The sequence below is a fragment of the Erpetoichthys calabaricus genome, chromosome 15, assembly GCF_900747795.2.
Source record: "Erpetoichthys calabaricus chromosome 15, fErpCal1.3, whole genome shotgun sequence".
In the NCBI taxonomy this organism is placed as follows: Eukaryota; Metazoa; Chordata; class Cladistia; order Polypteriformes; family Polypteridae; genus Erpetoichthys; species Erpetoichthys calabaricus.
In genome coordinates this window covers 24623075-24644034 of record NC_041408.2, presented here as the reverse complement: position 1 = coordinate 24644034, position 20960 = coordinate 24623075, and positions in this window count along the sequence as shown.

Genomic DNA, 20960 nt, shown 5'->3' with positions numbered 1-20960 from the left:
CAAGTAAGCCGAACATTGGCCATTTAATGCTTTATATGTTGAAAGAAGGATTTTGAAATCCGCCCTAAACTTAACCGGGAGCCAGTGTAAGGATTTAAGAACTGGAGTTATGTGTTCATATTTTCTTGTTCTTATAATAATTCTTGCAGCAGCATTTTGGATAAACTGGAGGCTGTATAAAGAACAGTTTGAACATCCAGTGAACACCACATTGCAGTAGTCAGTCCTACTAGAAATAAATGCATGAATTAATTTCTCAGAATCCTGTTGATTTGGAAAGCACCTTAATTTCCCAACATTTTTAAGATGGAAGAAACATGATTTGGACAACTTTGTAATGTGCGCTTTAAATGACATGCTAGAGTCAAAGATAACTCCTAGATTGCGGGCTGATTCAAGATGGAAATATCGCACACTGAGTGAGAAAAGTAACAGACTACAAGCAGTGTGTGTCAGTCTCCATATGGGATTAAGGAATTGGTCTTATCAGGGGTTAGCTCTTCAGATGGATGTTAAGATAGATTTAAGGAGTAGTAAAAGAGTTAGGGTGGAAGGAGGCAGGATTGCGAGTTTGAAGGAATGTCGAAAGAGGGAAAGAAGCAATCACTACAACCATACAGGATTGCAGTGGGAAAGAATGACGTCTGCAAGAAAGTCCGACAAAGTGTTCTGTGGTCAGTGTTTTTGGTCGTACTCACACTAGGCATGCATGTTCCATGCCGTACCCAAGTATGATTGTCTCCCCCTCCTTACTCCCACTACACTTAACGTTCTGGGCCGGGGCACACTTTCGTCATTACCATGCGACTTCATTTAAAGCCAGAAGAAGATCTAAACGCAGAGGGACAGCATACATGTTGAAATGATTTTACCTATTTTGTGGTTGTTTTGGAGGATAAGGCAGGATAACGGTCTACTCTCTTACAGATTTAGTAAATGTGCAGGGCAATGTTTTGCTGTTAATCATGCTACATGTACGAGATGATTCTTATGGAGTGTGGCAATACACTCCGGCCAGGACGCCCAGGAAGACAGGAGAAGGGCTCATTCCTCCTCCAGACCGCGAGGGGGCGTCTGCCCTGGTTGTATTGGGGGCCACGGGTACAGGGCTTGGAAGCTCTACCCTGTAGGGGCCCGTGGCCACCGCCAGGGGGTGCCCCGATGCCTTGGGGACCCTGGACCCCAGCGCTTCCGCCACACCCGGAAGTGCTGGGGGGAAGAAAAGAGGGGACACCCGGAGTGCTTCTGGTACGCAGCCGACACTTCCGCCACACTGGGGAGTGCCGGTGGAAGATTGCCGGGGAGCACCTGGAGCATATTCGGGTGTGTATAAAAGGGGCCGCCTCCCTTCAGACGGAGACAAGAGTCGGGTGGAAGTCGGATGATGTCGGGAGGAAGGCAAGGAGGCGGCCTGAAAAGACAAAAGGCATTGTTGTGTGGCCAGGACTTTGGGGTCTTTGGGGTTTGTGAGCACAGTAACTTTGGAAATATGTATAATAAATGTGTGTTGGGTGACATGAGCGTGTCTGCCTGTCTGTGTCCGAGCCAGTCTCCACAGGCGACAAATGATGTTAAGGGAGGAATTTGAAGCTTTTCTTCCCAACTACAAGTCACATTCATGTGTAAGGTGAGAATATAAAACACGTTTTTATAACTCAAATGGTATTGAGGGAAATGAGAATTGCACTATCTGACTTGTCGCATCATTGACATCAGGTCTGTTTTCCATGCTCGGGCACATTTTGCAATCACACTGTTCCTGAATCGTACTTGACTGGGCCCGGGCACACCACCTCCAAGTGGGCCAGGGTATGGCACAGTTGGCCTGGCACGGAGCAATCACACTAGTCAAACGAACTAGACTTTGGGAGGTGTCAGAAACTCCACACAGAGCCAGAGCAAGGTTTGGGGCAGCCACCTGTATATTTGGTATCCTGGCTGCAAAGTTGCAAAAATGTTATACAGCACTGATGTGCACAAAACAGAGTCCAAAACAGAACTGAGGGAATAAGGAAAAGGTGGAGGCTTTTAAAGGGGAAGACAGGAAGTGAAGTTAGAGGGGTCGGGCACATAAGGGTCTTCAGCCATAGGTTCGTGCCCAGATGTGACATCAAAGGGGCCGGAGCCGACAAGGTCTTCCTCCATAGGCTCGGACCCAGAAGTGATGTCAGCAAGGCCAGGTGAAATCTCCCGTGGATGGTCTGCAGGCCAAAGAGAAAAAGCATCAGTGCACTCTGCCACATCCCGGTCTAACTTGGAATTGCCCTTCCTCAAGTCCTTTAGCTGCCTCCCATGCACACGTGTGAGACAGGGGTTAGTTGCAGACAAACATGCTCGGGCATGGAAGAAATTGCTAGTGTGAATATACCCTAGGGCCATTTCTCTAGCAGTAAGAAATTTGTTCCGAGAAAAATGATAAGGTCATCCTCCGGACCACCTGGTACATTCCTACAGACGATCAGTAGTCCATCTACCACACTTTGAGAACCACTGATTTAGAGGAATGGAAATCAGTATTCCCTATAAGGCAGGTGTTGGGGCCAATATTACATCTTTATCTGAACATTATTATGTGACTCAACAACAAATTGTCGAAACAGAGTTTAGAATAATAATTTCAGTCCAAGAATATTTTATAGACTTCTCTCTTGTGAATTTTAACTATGGAATGATCACAATTACATATGGTAAGGTGCACAGACCATGCAAGGCATGTGACAAACCCTGGATTAAATGGGAGTAATTAATGGTGATTTGTTTCCCGCTGGCTGTACAACATTACTTCAGAGGCACATCAGATACTGAGGACTGAAAATCCGTGAGAATCTGACAATCACCTCCAGATGAAAATTTACTACATAGTGCCAGCAAAACATCATCAGCAGATGACCCTTAAACTCACGGGCTTAATTACAGATGCAATATTGCAGGCCCTTAAGCAGTGAGTGTAGTCAGCAGGATAGACCTGGACTCCAAATCTAAGCACCTCAAGTATAAATCGCAGGTATGCTATCCTATAAACGTCCAAGCAAAGGTTCGCCATCAGTCCACCTGGTGGTTGTTGGAGAAACAATAAAGAACAAAATGCCTCGCCTTGATCTAGAAAGTGTGTTTGCATGCCCATGTCTGCAGAGGTGCTATTGTTACTACCCTTGTCCTCCTACCTACAGGGTGTCAATACAACTAGTCTTATTTCACTACCTTTCTAGCAGACTGACTACCAGCATTCCCAATATTCAGAGCTCTATCATGACACCCTCAATGGCTCCCACATGTGGTGTTACTTGACCCTCAAACTTAAAGATGGCAGCCCTACTCCCTCCAAAGAGTTAAATTCTCTACAACTCACTCTGTGACTTACAACTGCGTCGTTTTTTTTTTTTTTTTATCACAAAGATTACATAGCAACAGCCACTCTTGGACTCGCTCCCAGAAAATCAACATCTGAAGGAGGAAAGACAAATATGGATTTTTTTAAGTCATATGAAGAATTCATAAAGAAGCAGCCGGCACTGGAGGATGTCTCGAATGATCTGTCATCAGTGTGGAACCATCTGTTAAAACAAAGACAATTTACATATTTAAATACAGCCGCCTGTTTGATATGCAATAATTAGCAGCACACAATAGATTACAAAGTTTTCAGATCACATTTGCAACCACTCAAATTGGGTTACGGAGCACTCAGTTGTTTTTTTCTTTTCCTGGTGGTGCTCCATCATGCATTCTTGATCCTCATCTCCTTCATTGCTCACCTCTCCCATTGCCCTACAGCATGCGTGGAAAGGTCACTGGCAGAACTCGACTCCCATGGCTGGTGGAGATGAACATGGCACTCGTAATGTCTGACAAGTGTGCAGCGTGGAGGAAGTCACAGCAAACTCGGAGTACAATAGCTCAACCTCGCCTTTCAAGAAGGAATGTCAGCATGTCTTCTGAGGAGACAAGATAGTAATGCTTGTGAACAAAAGTTTAACTCATATTTAGAAACTTATCACCTCATCATTAGGCAATCAAAAATGAAAACACTTTGTGTTATATAGTGCCTTAAATAGCAATCAACACCGACAAGTGGTTCACACAGCAGCGAATGCCTGTTCTAAATACTGCAAATTTTAATAAAGCAAATTTTTACTTATTAATATAATTCTGAAGACAGTTTTTACTTATATACCTTTCAGTTTGTCATGATGTATCTGTTCAATATGTCGTGCTGAACTCATTTGCTTAACACTCCATAAAGCAACGCATCTAAGAGAGACCATCGCAGGGTCCAAACACACAAACCCATACTCAAATTAGCTGACGGCCAACTTGGAATCATCCATTAACCCTTTCACAACGTGACCGTTCGGGCCGAAGAGTTCCGCAACCATGCTGCACTACGTAACCCTTGGGCCTGAAGGGTTAAGCAGCTGGTAACCTTATGGCAGCCCATTATACAGGAGAGCTACATATATACCAGTACTGCTTGATAGTTTCTTGTTATTATTCATTGTTCATTTGTATTCGGTGATGCTCAATGAATGAGAACTGTGTTTGCCCATCATGTGGTGTTGGATCCCTCCTTCATTCAGTCGCAAGTGTGGTTGACTGGCGGTCTGACTAAACTGAACATTGCAACATAATACTGAAAGTGCCAGGTCTATGTTGTTTTTATGGATAGAGCCATTGAAATAGAACACAACAATTTTGAAATATGGCTAAAAGAGGTTCATGTATGATTGGAGCAGAGGTATTAGAACATATTTAAGACTGATAGCAATGATTCTGACATTGGAGATGTACAGTAAAAAAACTTGATAATTTGTTGCGTCTTACTGGGCATAACCACTTCCCAGGTAAACGTCCATACGAAGGAACTGGCTTGGACAAGACATCAAAAGCAAAGCAGTGCAGAGTCTGATAAACTTTCAGATTTTGTAGCACTAAAGGCAAGGACATTACAACTACTTGGATTTGGAAAGGCTGTCCATCACAGCCCAGACCAGGCATTGAAGGTAACTGTTTGGAGGATTATCACGCCAACCTGGGGCTATTCATTACTGCAAACATACTGAACTACCGTATATACTCACGGATAAGTTCTCCCATGTATAAGTCGGGACTTGATTTTACAGTATACAGTAACTTCTGGTATTTTATAATGTTGGCCGTATAAGTCGAATGCGGAAAACTCATTCTATTGATAGAAGGGATTATGATATGCTAATGCCCACCTGAGAGAGTAACCACGGAGCACATGGCCTTTTTCTTCTATGTAGGTGCGGCAATGCGCTGTATCAGAGCGTGCTCCTAACTTCTCTCTATTGTGCCTACGTGACCACATGGTAATATTCCAAAGTGATGTTTGCACTGTTTTTAGGGAATCCATTCCCGGACAGGTTTATCCATTCCCGGGAATTCGGGAATCCCGGGCTCCCAGGGATGACACAGTGCACGGGCATCTCACATGTGAACGGTTTTAAAACGACCGACACTTATTTTTAATAAAACTACTGCAATATGTTAACACAAATAAAAGACTAACCTTATCTACAAGCAGTTCATGCTGTCATATAAGTACATGTATCTTTAGTTGCGGTAATAAGAGCGTAGAAAGCACAACGTCCTCACAGGTGGCGCAGTGGTAGTGCTGCTGCTTGGCAATATGGAGACTGTGGAAGATTGTGGGTTCGCTTCCTGGTTCCTCCCTGTGTGGATGGCGCTTTGAGCACTGAGAAAAGCGCTATATAAATGTAATGAATTATTATTATTAACGTGTCCAGTGTGCGGTCATCCAGGCAAGAGCGCAACTTCGTGCAGAAGTATGCCAGCTGCTAAGAAAGCATGCTCTGCCTCCACTGAAGTAGGCGGCACAGTCATCAGATACCGATACACTTGTTCTAAGCAATGCCCGCTCTTGCCGTTGCTCTGAAACACCGCCATTTCAGCTTTTACTGATGCATCCAGCTTCTTGTCATCATTCTGCGATGGCAAGTTTCTTGGCACAGATAATGTAGATGCAACAGACTGACGCATTGCAATTTCAAGTTGCTGTTCAAAGCTGTTGTCTGATGAAGTGCAAGCTGCAGCAATGGCGCCACCTTAATTATTTTCAACTATAACTCTGTTATTTCTTGATCGATTTTTACACTTTTACATGCTATATATGCGAGCTTGGCCATTCCTGTTTTCCCGGGAATTACAGCAGTTTCATTCCCGGGAATGCGGGAATGAAAAATGTCCAGGAATGGATTCCCTAACTGTTTTGTGTTTTTTGTATCTCACACCGTCATACACCTTTATCGTAAGAGCATCCCTTATCTATGATGGAGCATTCAATCAGAAGAAAATATGAAGCTGGTTTTAAATTAAACGTCGTTGAAGAAGCGAAGGAAATTAGTAACTGCGCAGCCGAAACAAAATTCAATGCATCTGAGAAACTGATGCAAGATTGGAGGAAGCAAGAAAATGTAAAAAAAGAAAAAAAAAATTAAGGTCACATTTTTGAATGGGCGTATAAGTTGGGGTCTGATTTTATGATCGATTTTTCTCGTTTCAAGACCCGACTTATACATGAGTATATACGGTATTTAGAAATGTTTAGGACTGAATGTACTGTGTGTTTTTGTTGTTTTTTTTTTATGCTGGATAGTGTCAACTATAACGACTGTTTGCTCAGCATGGTCGACCATTACATCAGTTAGTTTCTTGTTTTTTCATGCTTAGGTTTAAAACTTTCTAATATTGACTACATACTAATTATTGAGGTGAATAAGAAAAAAATTCAGGTCACTGACAACAATGTACTTTTATCAGAAACCACAAGAAAATATATACTGTATGCGTGGCAGAAATGGCATATTGGAGAATTTTGTGTTGCCACTACCACTCAGTACAGGGGGTGGCATGGTACTGCAGTAACAAAAGGGTTAATGTCTTTGAGGATCTGGGTGGAGAACCAAAGTACATAAAGGAAACCCACCCACACATGTGGAGAATGTACAGACTCCACACGAACAATGACTTGGGCACTGGACTTAAATCCAGAACATTTGATCTATGAGGGAGTGGCACTAACCATCATGCTGCCCCTACAGTTATCTCTCCAGACTAAATTCTTGGAAATCATCATCTCTCTTTCCAATTCTTCTCTGTATCTTTGAGGCCAAGCTCAAGATGCCTTGACCAAGGGGAAACTCCAAGACACGCAATGAGAGATCAGAATGGTTGAGTACCTTTTGGCATCAAGGGTGGCAGAAACTGGGACGGTACCTCAATTATGGATTCTGGCTGAAGATCACCCTAGCTTAAAACTTTCCTTATTTCAAAGGATCATGTGCCTGCGTAGAGGTTTATTTTCTCTAGGAATGTCCATAACCACAGCTTTTATTTTCTGTGCTGCCAACTGCCCATACATACTGTTAGCTTCTCTTCTGCTACAGTGCATCCGGAAAGTATTCACAGCACATCACTTTCTCCACATTTTGTTATGTTACAGCCTTATTCCAAAATGGATTAAATTCATTTTTTTCCTCAGAATTCTACAATGACAATGTGAAAAAAGTTTACTTGAGATTTTTGCAAATTTATTAAAAATAAAAAAATTGAGAAAGCACATGTACATAAGTATTCACAGCCTTTGCCATGAAGCTCAAAATTGAGCTCAGGTGCATCCTGTTTCCCCTGATCATCCTTGAGATGTCTCTGCAGCTTAATTGGAGTCCACCTGTGGAAAATTCAGTTGATTGGACATGATTTGGAAAGGCACACACCTGTCTATATAAGGTCCCACAGTGACAGTTCATGTCAGAGCACAAACCAAGCATGAAGTCAAAGGAATTGTCTGTAGACCTCCGAGACAGGATTGTTTCGAGGCACAAATCTGGAGGTGGTTACAGAAAAATTTCTGCTGCTTTGAAGGACCCAATGAGCACAGTGGCCTCCATCATCTGTAAGTGGAAGAAGTTCGAAACCACCAGGACTCTTCCTAGAGCTGGCCGGCCATCTAAACTGAGCGATCGGGGGAGAAGGGCCTTAGTCAGGTAGGTGACCAAGAACCCAATGGTCACTCTGTCAGAGCTCCAGAGGTCCTCTGTGGAGAGAGGAGAACCTTCCAGATGGACAACCATCTCTGCAGCAATCCACCAATCAGGCCTGTATGGTAGAGTGGCCAGACCGAAGCCACTCCTTAGTAAAAGGCACATGGCAGCCCGCCTGGAGTTTGCCAAAAGGCACCTGAAGGACTCTCAGATCATGAGAAACAAAATTCTCTGGTCTGATGAGACAAAAGATTGAACTCTTTGGTGTGAATGCCAGGCGTCACGTTTGGAGGAAACCAGACACCGCTCATCACCAGGCCAATAGTGATGGGTCGTTCTTGAACGATTCATTCATTTTGAACGAATCTTTACTGTGACTCGGAAAGAACGAGTCGTCTCGTGGAAGTGATTCGTTCAGTCGTGCATGCGCATTTGCGCAACTTTCTATAGTTTTTTCGAGCCTTCGGGTTTTTCGAGTCGTTCGTTCATCACGTGACAGCCCCATAAGCTTAACCAACTCAGTCTGAGCTGGAAAGAGAATTGATTAGTTCATCTTTCGAGTCTTCGGATTTGAGTCATTCGTTCATCACGTGACAGCCCCATAAGCTTAACCAACTCAGTCTGAGCCGGAAAGAGAATTGATTAGTTCATCTCTCGAGTCTTCGGGTTTGAGTCGTTCGTTCATCACGTGACAGCCCCATAAGCTTAACCTATGCAGTCTGAGCCGGAAAGAGAATTGATTAGTTCATTCCTCGAGTCTTTCGAGTCGTTCGTTCTTTTGTCACGTGACCACTTACCGGCTCAGTAGTAGCGAATCATAGACTAAAGACCCAGGTAAACAATGAATTAATATTTTCTGTTTCTTATAGCATTATAGTTTTGTCTTGTTTGTAGTATGATCAACATTTGTGTAAGCAGTAGATGTGTTAGGGAGGTAACAGGTAACATTTTAATTATATTTTGCTAAAATGAACGAAATGACTCGAAAAAAGATTCGTTCATTTTGCTGAACGAGACTCAAAGGTCCGAATCGGTAAAATGATCCGAACTTCCCATCACTACAAGCCAATACCATCCCTACAGTGAAGCATGGTGGTGGCAGCATCATGCTGTGGAGATGTTTTTCAGCGGCAGGGACTGGGAGACTGGTCAGGATAAAGGGAAAGATGACTGCAGCAATGTACAGAGACATCCTGGATGAAAACCTGCTCCAGAGCGCTCTTGACCTCAGACTGAGGCGACGGTTCATCTTTCAGCAGGACAACGACCCTAAGCACACAGCCAGGATATCAAAGGAGTGGCTTCAGGACAACTCTGTGAATGTCCTTGAGTGGCCCAGCCAGAGCCCAGACTTGAATCCAATTGAACATCTCTGGAGAGATCTTAAAATGGCTGTGCACCGACGCTTCCCATCCAACCTGATGGAGCTTGAGAGGTGCTGCAAAGAGGAATGGGCGAAACTGGCCAAGGATAGGTGTGCCAAGCTTGTGGCATCATATTCAAAAAGACTTGAAGCTGTAATTGCTGCCAAAGGTGTATCGACAAAGTATTGAGCAAAGGCTGTGAATACTTATGTACATGGGATTTCTCAGTTTTTTTATTTTTAATAAATTTGCAAAAACCTCAAGTAAACTTTTTTCACATTGTCATTATGGGGTGTTGTGTGTAGAATTCTGAGGAAAAAAATGAATTGAATCCATTTTGGAATAAGGCTGTAACATAACAAAATGTGGAAAAAGTGATGCGCTGTGAAAACTTTCCGGATGCACTGTATATATTGGTTAATTCTGCGTTTTTTTTTGTAATAAATTCTTTCTAAACTGCTCCTTTTGGAGAAGAAAATTGCACAGTTTATGCAATGGTTGGTTCCACTTCCTCATGAATTCATCACTCTGGTCATTTTTTGTCTGGGGGTTGCTTGTTCTTTTCATATCTGCACAGATTTTTCTCAGTGTTCGCCGTTTGGCCTTCCACAAGATTAGCCTTAAATCAAACTCCTGAACACAGTCGCAGGGGGTGCTGGAGCCTATTCCAGTTAGCAAATGGTGCAAGGCAGGACTGTAAGAGCCAAATATTTTAAGTTAATCTGAATGGTAATTTTACCTTAGTCTGCTTAAGCTATATTATATTCAAGTTCAAAAATTAACAGACAACAGAAGATTCAGTTTAACCTCCTAGAAGATATAGAAAATGGAATATTCATAATTTTAACTCTGTGTGAAAGAAGAATCGCCCTTAGATTGAAGTTAGGACAGTTAGAAACAAACATGAATGGTCAAACAGATAGTCATTAAGGGCTGCAATAGAAAATAGGCAGAGGCAGAATAAGGCTTAGGGATGGCCACTCCATATACTGAAAAATCAGGCAGCAAAACAAAGGACACGTCTTTACAAATGTAGTTCCAAATGGAACTGGTTAATAAGGAAATTCTCTGGTTAATATATTGCACAAGCAGGAAGAGATGGAGTAGGGGGGGCAGAAAAAGAAATGATGTCTGTCGAGGTGGGTTCCAGACCGGATAGGACGTCATTAGAGGGTGCCGGAAGTGACATCATCAGTAGGTGGATTAGAGGTTGTGCTACTGGGAGGTACGGTCTTTACTTGGTCGGCAGAGGGACAAAAGTAGAGAGTATTAGAAAGCAGCGCCAACCTCTGGTCCGGCTGAGAAATGACACTATTTGAGCCTGTAAATGGTCTCCCATGCGCACTTGTGTGACAAGGCATTGAGTCTTCTGACCGTTACATAGAATGTTGCATAGGAAACTTAAGAAATGTAACCTAGATATTTAAACAGAATATCATAATTTGCCATTTTTTAATGTTTTATCAACCATTATTCTTTATATATTGTATGAACTGTTGCTTTGAACTTCACTAAAATCTTTAAAACAAAGCTGGAATGCCTGTCTTATAGTTGAACTATTTGGAAATCCTTGTCAAATGCAGCTACAAAGACCAAACCGTGGACAGGGCTCCAGTCCACCACAGGGTGAACACAAACACACACACACACACACACCCCTGTGCCAGTTTAGTAATGCCAATGCACCTAACCTGCATCCCTTTGGACTGTAGGAGGAAATCAGAGCACCCAAAGGAAATGCACACAGACATGGAGAGAAAATGCAAACTCCATACAGGGAAGACCCAGGATATGAACCCAGGTCTCCTCACTGTGAGGAAGCAGCACTACCACTGTGCCACCATGCTGCCCTTAGCCTTAACTGTTTGACTCAAATTTATCCAGTTTGTACGTGTATGAGAGGGGTCCTAAAATGGGCTGGTGATCCATTCAGGGTGGGTTCCTGGTGTTTACGGGATAGGCTACAGCACTTTGTGAGCCTGAACTGGATTAAGCAGACTTGATAAAGTTAGCCTATTTAAATATCAATATTGCGAGCGGGAGTTTGGCTGGCAAAAAAGGGTGACAGGTTTAGGAGCATTTCATAGTTGGCACTGGGGAGCTGCAATACAGAAGACTTCCAGACCAGAGCTACACTTGCATGCTAGTTTGATTCTGTTTCTCCTTCTCTCTGCTTCTTTATCCGAGAGGTTTTGTGATGGATTTAAGGATGCCATAAGGTAACCTTTTACCAATTGGGCACCCCCTTACTGTGTTTATATGGAATGTATGTAAAGGTTAGAAGGCAACAACATAAAAAGTATAGTTGTATATATGTGGAAGTGCTCTCAGACTGTCAATAAATAATATTTTCAAACTTCCTTTACCCAGTTTGGGGTCATGGGGGCATCTTGTGGTGCATCAGATGTAAGGCATGATATAATTCTCACTTACGGCCAATTTACAATTGCAAATTAACCCAAAACACAATATGGGCTGAACACGAAGGGTCAGTTGCAGTGTGCTATAAGTTCAGAATGATCCTGTGCTGATCTGACCTCGGTATGTATTTGCAGTAACAAGACTAACTTTCGGGTTTATTGCTATTGCAGTCTGTCCCAGAACCAGAGTAATAGGGGACCAAGACTAAGACTAAGTGCAGTTGCAGTGGGCTTCTTGGAGTCAGAGAAGGGGAACACAGTGCCATACTAACAGACTACCTAAGTTTAATGGACTTAGTTTGGTGAGAAATGCTTCAAACTGAATTATGTACACATCAGACAAACCTTTACAGACATGAAAAAGCACATACAGTGCATCCGGAAAGTATTCACAGCGCATCACTTTTTCCACATGTTGTTATGTTACAGCCTTATTCCAAAATGGATTAAATTCATTTTTTTCCTCAGAATTCTACACACAACACCCCATAATGACAACGTGAAAAAAGTTTAATTGAGGTTTTTGCAAAATTATTAAAAATCAAAAAATTGAGAAAGCACATGTACATACGTATTCACAGCCTTTGCCATTTACCTCAAAATTGAGCTCAGGTGTATCCTGTTTCCCCAGATCATCCTTGAGATGTTTCTGCAGCTTAATTGGAGTCCACCTGTGGTAAATTCAGTTGATTGGACATGATTTGGAAAGGCACACACCTGTCTATAGAAGGTCCCACAGTTGACAGTTCATGTCAGAGCACAAACCAAGCATGAAGTCAAAGGAATTGTCTGTAGACCTCCGAGACAGGATTGTCTCGAGGCACAAATCTGGGGAAGGTTACATAAAAATTTCTGCTGCTTTGAAGGTCCCATTGAGCACAGTGGCCTCCATCATCCGTAAGTGGAAGAAGTTCGAAACCACCAGGACTCTTCCTAGAGCTGGCCAGCCATCTAAACTGAGCGATCGGGGAAGAAGGGCCTTAGTCAGGGAGGTGACCAAGAACCCGATGGTCACTCTGTCAGAGCTCCAGAGGTCCTCTGTGGAGAGAGGAGAACCTTCCAGAAGGACAACCATCTCTGCATCAATCCACCAATCAGGCCTGTATGGTAGAGTGGCCAGACGGAAGCCACTCCTTAGTAAAAGGCACATGGCAACCCGCCTGGAGTTTGCCTAAAGGCACCTGAAGGACTCTCAGACCATGAGAAAGAAAATTCTCTGGTCTGATGAGACAAACATTGAACTCTTTGGTGTGAATGCCAGGCGTCACGTTTGGAGGAAACCAGGCACCGCTCATCACCAGGCCAATACCATCCCTACGGTGATGCATGGTGGTGGCAGCATCATGCTGTGGGGATGTTTTTCAGCGGCAGGGACTGGGAGACTGGTCAGGATAAAGGGAAAGATGACTGCAACAATGTACAGAGACATCCTGGATGAAAACCTGCTCCAGAGCGCTCTTGACCTCAGACTGGGGCGACGGTTCATCTTTCAGCAGGACAACGACCCTAAGCACACAGCCAAGATATCAAAGGTGTGGCTTCAGGACAACTCTGTGAATGTCCTTGAGTGGCCCAGCCAGAGCCCAGACTTGAATCCGATTGAACATCTCTGGAGAGATCTTAAAATGGCTGTGCACCGACGCTTCCCATCCAACCTGATGGAGCTTGAGAGGTGCTGCAAAGAGGAATGGGCGAAACTGGCCAAGGATAGGTGTGCCAAGATTGTGGCATCATATTCAAAAAGACTTGAGGCTGTAATTGCTACCAAAGGTGCATCGACAAAGTATTGAGCAAAGGCTGTGAATACTTATGTACATGGGATTTCTCAGTTTTTTTATTTTTAATAAATTTGCAAAAACCTCAAACTTTTTTCACGTTGTCATTATGGGGTGTTGTGTGTAGAATTCTGAGGACATAAATGAATTGAATCCATTTTGGAATAAGGCTGTAACATAACAAAATGTGGAAAAAGTGATGCGCTGTGAATACTTTCCGGATGCACTGTATATGCAATAAAAAGTATGGAAAACACATTTTATATTTGGACTAAAGTATATTATGATACTGAATCAAGTACCAGAAAGGAAGGACAGCGGGAGTTGAGGCTCGACCCAGCCAGAATGCCTTACATTCTTCATCCCTGGCACAGACAGAAGGATGATAAACAGACTGGGCAAACCGGAGTACAGGGAGCAGTTCATTTCCCCACACGCCAAGTGGCAGTGTTCATTCAGGCTGAACCTAGTTGAGACACCCACAGCATGGCATGGGACTTGGAGTCCTAAAGCACAACCCTGTCTGGGTCTTTGGGTGGGTTCATCAGGGGGCAAAGCCCCCTAGTACTTCAATACTATATAAAGTTAATCCACTTTTTGAATTAAACAAAAGCACACTGCATTGGCTATTCTGCCTGTTCTTCCTCAAAGCACTTCACTGCACACTTGGCTTCATGGCCAAAGCTCCTCACCACTGCCCCTCTAAGATACAAGTTGAAAAACTGCCAGCTTCTGTTGTATACGAGGTGAGACATAAAAATAACCGGACTGGACTTGCGGCTTTCCTGGAAAACCGTCCGGAGGTCACCTGAACGTGAATCCTAGAACTACAGTACATGCCCTCTCAAACTGCCAACCGGCTAGGTATATCCTGTGAATCGCCCAGTCGGTATTTGCACAACAATTGCTACAGGAGTTGCCGCTATAATGTCAGGTGAAAGAATCGAACAGCGAATCAACATCAAATTTCTCACGAAATTGAACAAAACGGCCACAGAAACTTATGAAATGATAAAAACAGTGTATGGTGATAACAGTTTATCTCACGCACAAGTTTTTTAGTGGCACAATTGTTTCAAGGAAGGACAAGAAAATGTGGAAGAGGTTCAATGCCCAGGTGCCCTACACTTGTCTCGGACGGATGGAAACATAAGAATGGTGAATCAGATTGTTTGAAATGTATCGTACTGCTTTCTTCCATAAAGTAATTTTTGACTGACAAAAATATTCCTGTCCTCGATCATCCTCCCTATTCGCCCGATTTAGCTCCCTGTGATTTTACTTATTCCCGAAAATCAAAAATGACCTGAAGGGAACACATTTTTCTTGGATGAAGTGAAGACAAAAACTGCAAGCCTGTTGAAGAGCCTCAATCAATGGAAGATACGTATGGCGCAGGGTAGAGATCAGGAGGGGGAGTATAAAGAAGAAGACAAGGTTTAAAATGCTGTAATTCATCAATGTAAAGAAAAGCCAAGCAAAATGACACCTTTTATTGGCTAACTAAAAAGATTACAATATGCAAGCTTTCGAGGCAACTCAGGCCCCTTTCTTCAGGCAAGATGTGAAGAAGGTGCCTGAGTTGCCTCGAAAGCTTGCATATTGTAATCTTTTTAGTTAGCCAATAAAAGGTGTCATTTTGCTTTGCTTTTCTCTACATTCATAATGGCTAACACAGTACAACACCCTAGTACTGTAATTCATCAATAAATATATCTTTTTTTTAGCAATCCGGATATTTTTGTGTCTCACCTCGTATAAGCTCAATGTGAAGGTGGGCAATGGAGCCCATGTGGAGTTGCTTTCAAGAAGTACGATTTAGTCAAAACATTCGGAGGACACTGTACATCTGCTGCATTGTTTCAAATCCTCATTCTGAGGCCCACATCTCTCAGTCTCATCACTAAAATGACCATTTAAGAGTTGAAGAGTACATTGCACTGTTTTCTTTGTCTATGAGTGGTAAATAATGTAAAAGGAAATAAAAACAGATTATGTGCAAAGAGGTGCTGGGGAAATTAATCCCAAAAGCAAATTTGCACTTTATGGATGGAAGCGCCACTTAATTACCGCAAGTAAATTAAAGTAAGGGCTAGCAGGAGAGGAACCTGCCAAAAGCAAGCAGAAGGCAAAGTAATTGAAATCTTTATCGAAATGACCTTAGAGTAAGAGACCGACGTGCAAAAACATGGAACAGTATCTTTAATTGATAGGATTATTCATAATCTTTGGAGCAAATTATTCAGTGTTCAATCAGAAGTCGGCCTTGAACACTGTGTCCCAGACTGCGCGGCATTCAATTAATGGCAAAATGCTCGAGACATACAGCGGTGTCAACTTTCTGGAGAGATCACTCTTACTCTAGCAAGATATAAAAAAAAAAAAAAAAAAGAAAAACGAAGTGACCAGAATGTATAATTAGCCAAAGGCAGCTGTGAGCCTGGTGAGCGTCTGTTTCTGTCCTCCTAGGATGAACGTATCTCCGGTCTTAGTACAGATGCAGACAGGAGAACGGGCTGTCCAGGTATCAATGCACAATTATGAATTGCTTAATTACCTATCTTGGTACTAATACAAATAATAAAGCTCTGAATCATTAATCTGGGTACCACAATAGGATTCTAAATAGAAAAGTACAACAGATAATTATTAAAATTTGAAGTGGACAACCTCATGCCAGTCAGAGACTACTCAATTGGTTTAAACACTTACACTGCAGCAGATTATGGACATCTGGTTGCAACTTCACAGTTTGATTTCTTGGGCATTAGCAGCAGCACACTTACTGTAATTCATTAGTTTCTGGCTTTCAAGAACTATTCCTGTACATTAAGGAATATAACTTTAATCAAAGAGACACTGGATATTATTAGAATATTCAAAACATTTTGATGAGAACTTACCATTCAGCCCAGCAAAGCTCATCTATGCTATCCATGGAGGAAGAACAGTATAGACAGAAGAATAAAGAGTTAAGATGAGGAATACAGAGAATGTGTAGGAAAACTAAAGAGGGTTTCTGTAGAAGGAAATGTGATGAACTGCAGGAACTCAACCGACAATTCTTTTATTTTTCAATCTCGTCGTACTTCCCACTCCCTCTTCTCCCATCATTTATAGACACTATGCTGGGATGCCACCATCCTGTGCTGCTTTATTCTTCAACAATCTTCTGACCAATTTCTTTACTTCCTCCTCATCTATTCTCTCCATCTTTTCCCTACTATAATGTTCTTGTCTTTTTCCTCATTAAACAACTAGAACAAGTAAAGCAAAGGAGAGCTTCTGGGATGGCAAAGAATGACAGAGTGGGAATCTGAGCATTGACCTTGAAAAGTGATTACTGAGAACATACATTTCCCCAGAATTTGGTTATGGTAGATGATATATGGACATATTGGAAAGCAATTTCTAAGAGGCTAAAAAGCTTTGACATTCTTCTTCTGCTACAGAAGAAAAATGAACTCAGCTGGACTATGACAGTGACAAATGAAGAAGTAATGATGAGAATGGGTATAGTGTAACCAGTAGGGGATACCACTGAGCTTCAAACCCCAGATGCAATCAGAATCAAACCAGTCACGGGTTCAAATATAGCACCTTTTTTTTAATAAAGATTCTCTTCACAGATCAAATAAGAACGACCAAAGTAAACAGTCCAGAAAACCAATTGTCTTTCTCTTCATCCCATCCTGGCAAGCCTCGTCCACCTCCTCCCGACTATCTGGTTAAGCTCCTTTTATCTTTGACCTGGCAGTATTTGCGGGGCTTGGACATGGTCCATAGGAAAGACTTCTGGGTCAGACAGGATCCCCACATAGTAGTGACCATATCCCCCTGCAGCACCCAAGGAAAACAACAGGGCTTTGTTCCAGGTATCCAATCTCTATGATGCCCTGTGGAGACCCAAATCCCAGGGATGCTGCCCTCTAGTGTTATCAGGGGATATAGTACTCGGATGCTGGTGGCTTCCCTGGTCCTTTCATTATATTGGCTTCCTGGGTGGGTAAGGATTCTTGTGCCCATCCAGTCAGAGACCCTGTCCTTCCACTTACTTTTACCATAGCATCCCATCTGGGCAAGGAATTGCTCTTTTGGATGCCTGTCTATCTCCTGCAGCACTCACAATAAAAAAAAAAGTATAGTAGAGGAGATGATGAGGAGAAAGATGAGATTCGCTGGACATATGTTGAGACAGTCACGTGAGAAAATGAGGTGAGAAAATGATAAACGGTGAGAGAAGGAGGAATACACTGAACCACAGACAATGAAAGACAGAGGAACGAGAGGCAGAAGGTAAACGGAAAGAAAGAAATATGGTTGGCAACCTTCAGATTGAATAAGGTGGCAAAAAAGAAGGAGGTGGAGGTGACAAAGAAGAAGAAGAGCATATCTAAGCATTGTTTCTGACCTTGCACATATTTTTAGGGCCACAGCATCCCTTTTCCAAAAAATACTTCCAGTAGTTTTAGTGCATCACATCACAGTTATGATGGTTTAAATTAATTACAAATATAAAACACAAAATAACTGAGCTCATCAGTATTGGCCCCCTTTAATATGACACATCTAAATCACCACTGGTGTGGCCAATTGACTTTAGAAGTCACAATATTTGCTCAAAGGAGATCATTAGTCTGAGGTTTCAGTTGATTGCAGGATAAATGAACCTGTCACTGGAAGGTCCAACTTGTAGCGAGTCAGGATTATGGCCCACCCTACACATTGAAGACAAAAGAACACTTCAAGAAACTCCATGAAAATATGATTGAAAAGCACATGTCAGGAGATGGAGACAAGAAAATATCCAAGTCACTGAATATCCAGTTAAATAAGTCACTGAGAAATGGACAGAGTACGGCACAGCTGTAAATCTGCTTAGAGTAGGCTACCCACAAAACTGAGCGATCATGCAAGAACATGACCAGTGAGGCAGGCCACCAAAAGAGAACTCTGATGGAATTATAAGCTTCAGTGGGAGTGGAAAAGAAAAGGCCACTGTTAAAAAAAAAAAAAATTAAAATTTGGACATGCGCGTCAGTAGGCTTTGTTCCTTATAGGAACCAAGTTACCCAAACTATTGTCTAACATTTCATCAGAATAGCAACGGACAAGAATAATTTATAATTAAGTGCAGAATTACGGTATTTGAGGGTTCCTCAAGAGTGCCTCTTTCTCTTGCATGATTTGGCTCAATAACTAATCAGCATGTGGTCATCTCTTAAGTTTCGAGTTTGGTATTTTTCCATTCAGCCGTTTTAGCTCTAGATCGTCCTCATTGACACACACACACACACACTCATCATCGAGATATCGATGTTTTCAGTATCGGGGGACCCTAAAACGTTGAGATCCGTTGAAAACTGGAAATCGAAATTTTGGACGAATCTAACGTTTTCAGTCCTCCCACATAGACGATAGGTGATTCAGAGGACTGAGTGGTGCAAAAACAAGACAAATTAAGGGAAAAGTCATTTAACAGCAGAAATTGATCATTGATTATGAAAGTGGCAGGAAGGAAAACCTGCAGTCAGTGCCAGCATTAGGTTATTTTGCACCTTAGGCCAAGCTTATCAGTGTGCCAAGTGTTTGACAGCTAACCCGTGCAGCTGGGTTTTCCCATCCTTATGATTAGTGCCCTAGGCCAGGGGTGTCGAACTCCGGGCCTGGTGGGCCGCAGTGGCTACAGGTTTTCATTCTAACCCTTTTCCTAATCAGTGTTCAGTTTTCACTGCTAATTAACTCCTTTTCCCTTCATTTCAATAGCCTTGTTTTTAAGGATTCAGTCCTCTGAATTGATTTGTTTCTTCATTAAATAGCAGCTGAACAGAAATGAGACGTGAAACGAGCCAACAGATGACCAGCTAAACTGGGATTTCAAACTTCAACCAATTTCACTCCAACCCGTCTCTTAATGAAAAGCAGATTCTTGCTGTTAATTAAACCCGTTATTTAATTCCATGGCTTGTTGCTGCTCTCATTCTGCCACAGCAGACATTTCCAAATCTGTTGATTTTTCTGTTTTTTCTGTCATATGGTGGCTTGTTCGATGTCTCATTATTGTTTGGCTACTAATTAAGTAAAAAGAGACAATTAAGGGGCCCGAGTCAAGTTAATTAAAACTAAAGCAAAAGAAGTTAATTAGCGGTAAAAACGGCTCACTAATGAAGAAGATGGTTAGAATGAAAACATGCAGACACTGCAGCCCTCGAGGACCGGAGTTCGACACCTGTGCCCTAAGCGAACGCCCGATTCGTCTTAATGGTGGTGCCGGCCCTGCCTGCAGCCACTGTAGCCCTCCAGGATCGGAGGACAAAGCATTGAATCTGATCCACATGTTTTAAACCAACTTACTCAGAGACAGAAGCAGCCAAATACACTTAGAATGTAGAATCCTAAATCAGGCTTAGATTAAAGGTTTTACTGATCTCTCCAATAGCAGAGTTTGACGCCCTTGTACAGCTCAATAAATTTCAACATGTTACTCATGCTATGACAGAATATACTCGTCCCAAGTGCTCTATCTGCCGCCAAGTGCCATCCTCATTACATTATACATCTGCGTTGCAGATATTTTAATCTCTTGGCTGTTTAGCTTAATATTTCAGCCTATAATTGAGCATTTGAAGCGATTACCCACCTTGCACATAGTAACATTTGCATAAGCATGTTAACTTGAAGGCTTTTAATTTGCCAAAGTCATCGAAGTAATCCTCTTTTTCACAATGCCAGCTGCCATGACTGTTTTCACTCTTATATATCTCATCACAATGGTATTGAAATTGTCACAAAAGAGCCCAAGCTTCCCAAGGATGACTTCCAGGCAAGCCCATGAAACTACTGAATTTTTTGTTCTGCTTTAAAAGATTACATTTTTTTTTTTTTAGTACACAGCAAGTCATATCATTGCATTGTGTATTGTTTGCGAAGTGACATTTGTATGCAGGCTCCATTACTGCTTTTTAACAATTTACTTATATTCAGTACATTTCATGTCAATTTATCAAGATGAAAGGCTCATGCACTTACCCACAGGCAACATTTTGCTGTGGCTTCAAATTCTGTTGTTAAAAGCAATTCCATTACAGCTGGATCCTCAAGACTGATGCTCAGGTGAAAAAGAAACCCAACAAAAATTAGTCAAAACACACAAGCAGCTATCTTCCTTTTTTACATTTTCTATTTGTTTATCCATTTTCTGAACTCACTTAGATCACTTCAAGGTAGGAAACATCTTTGGAAGCAGTGAAAGGCCACTGCCATGAACATGATTTAGATTCAAGCAAGAATCTGCAGAGAACTCACAGGAACCCTGGGAGAACTTGGAAACTCTACACTGCGAATGAGCCATGAGGCAGCAGTATTTACCACTGCGTC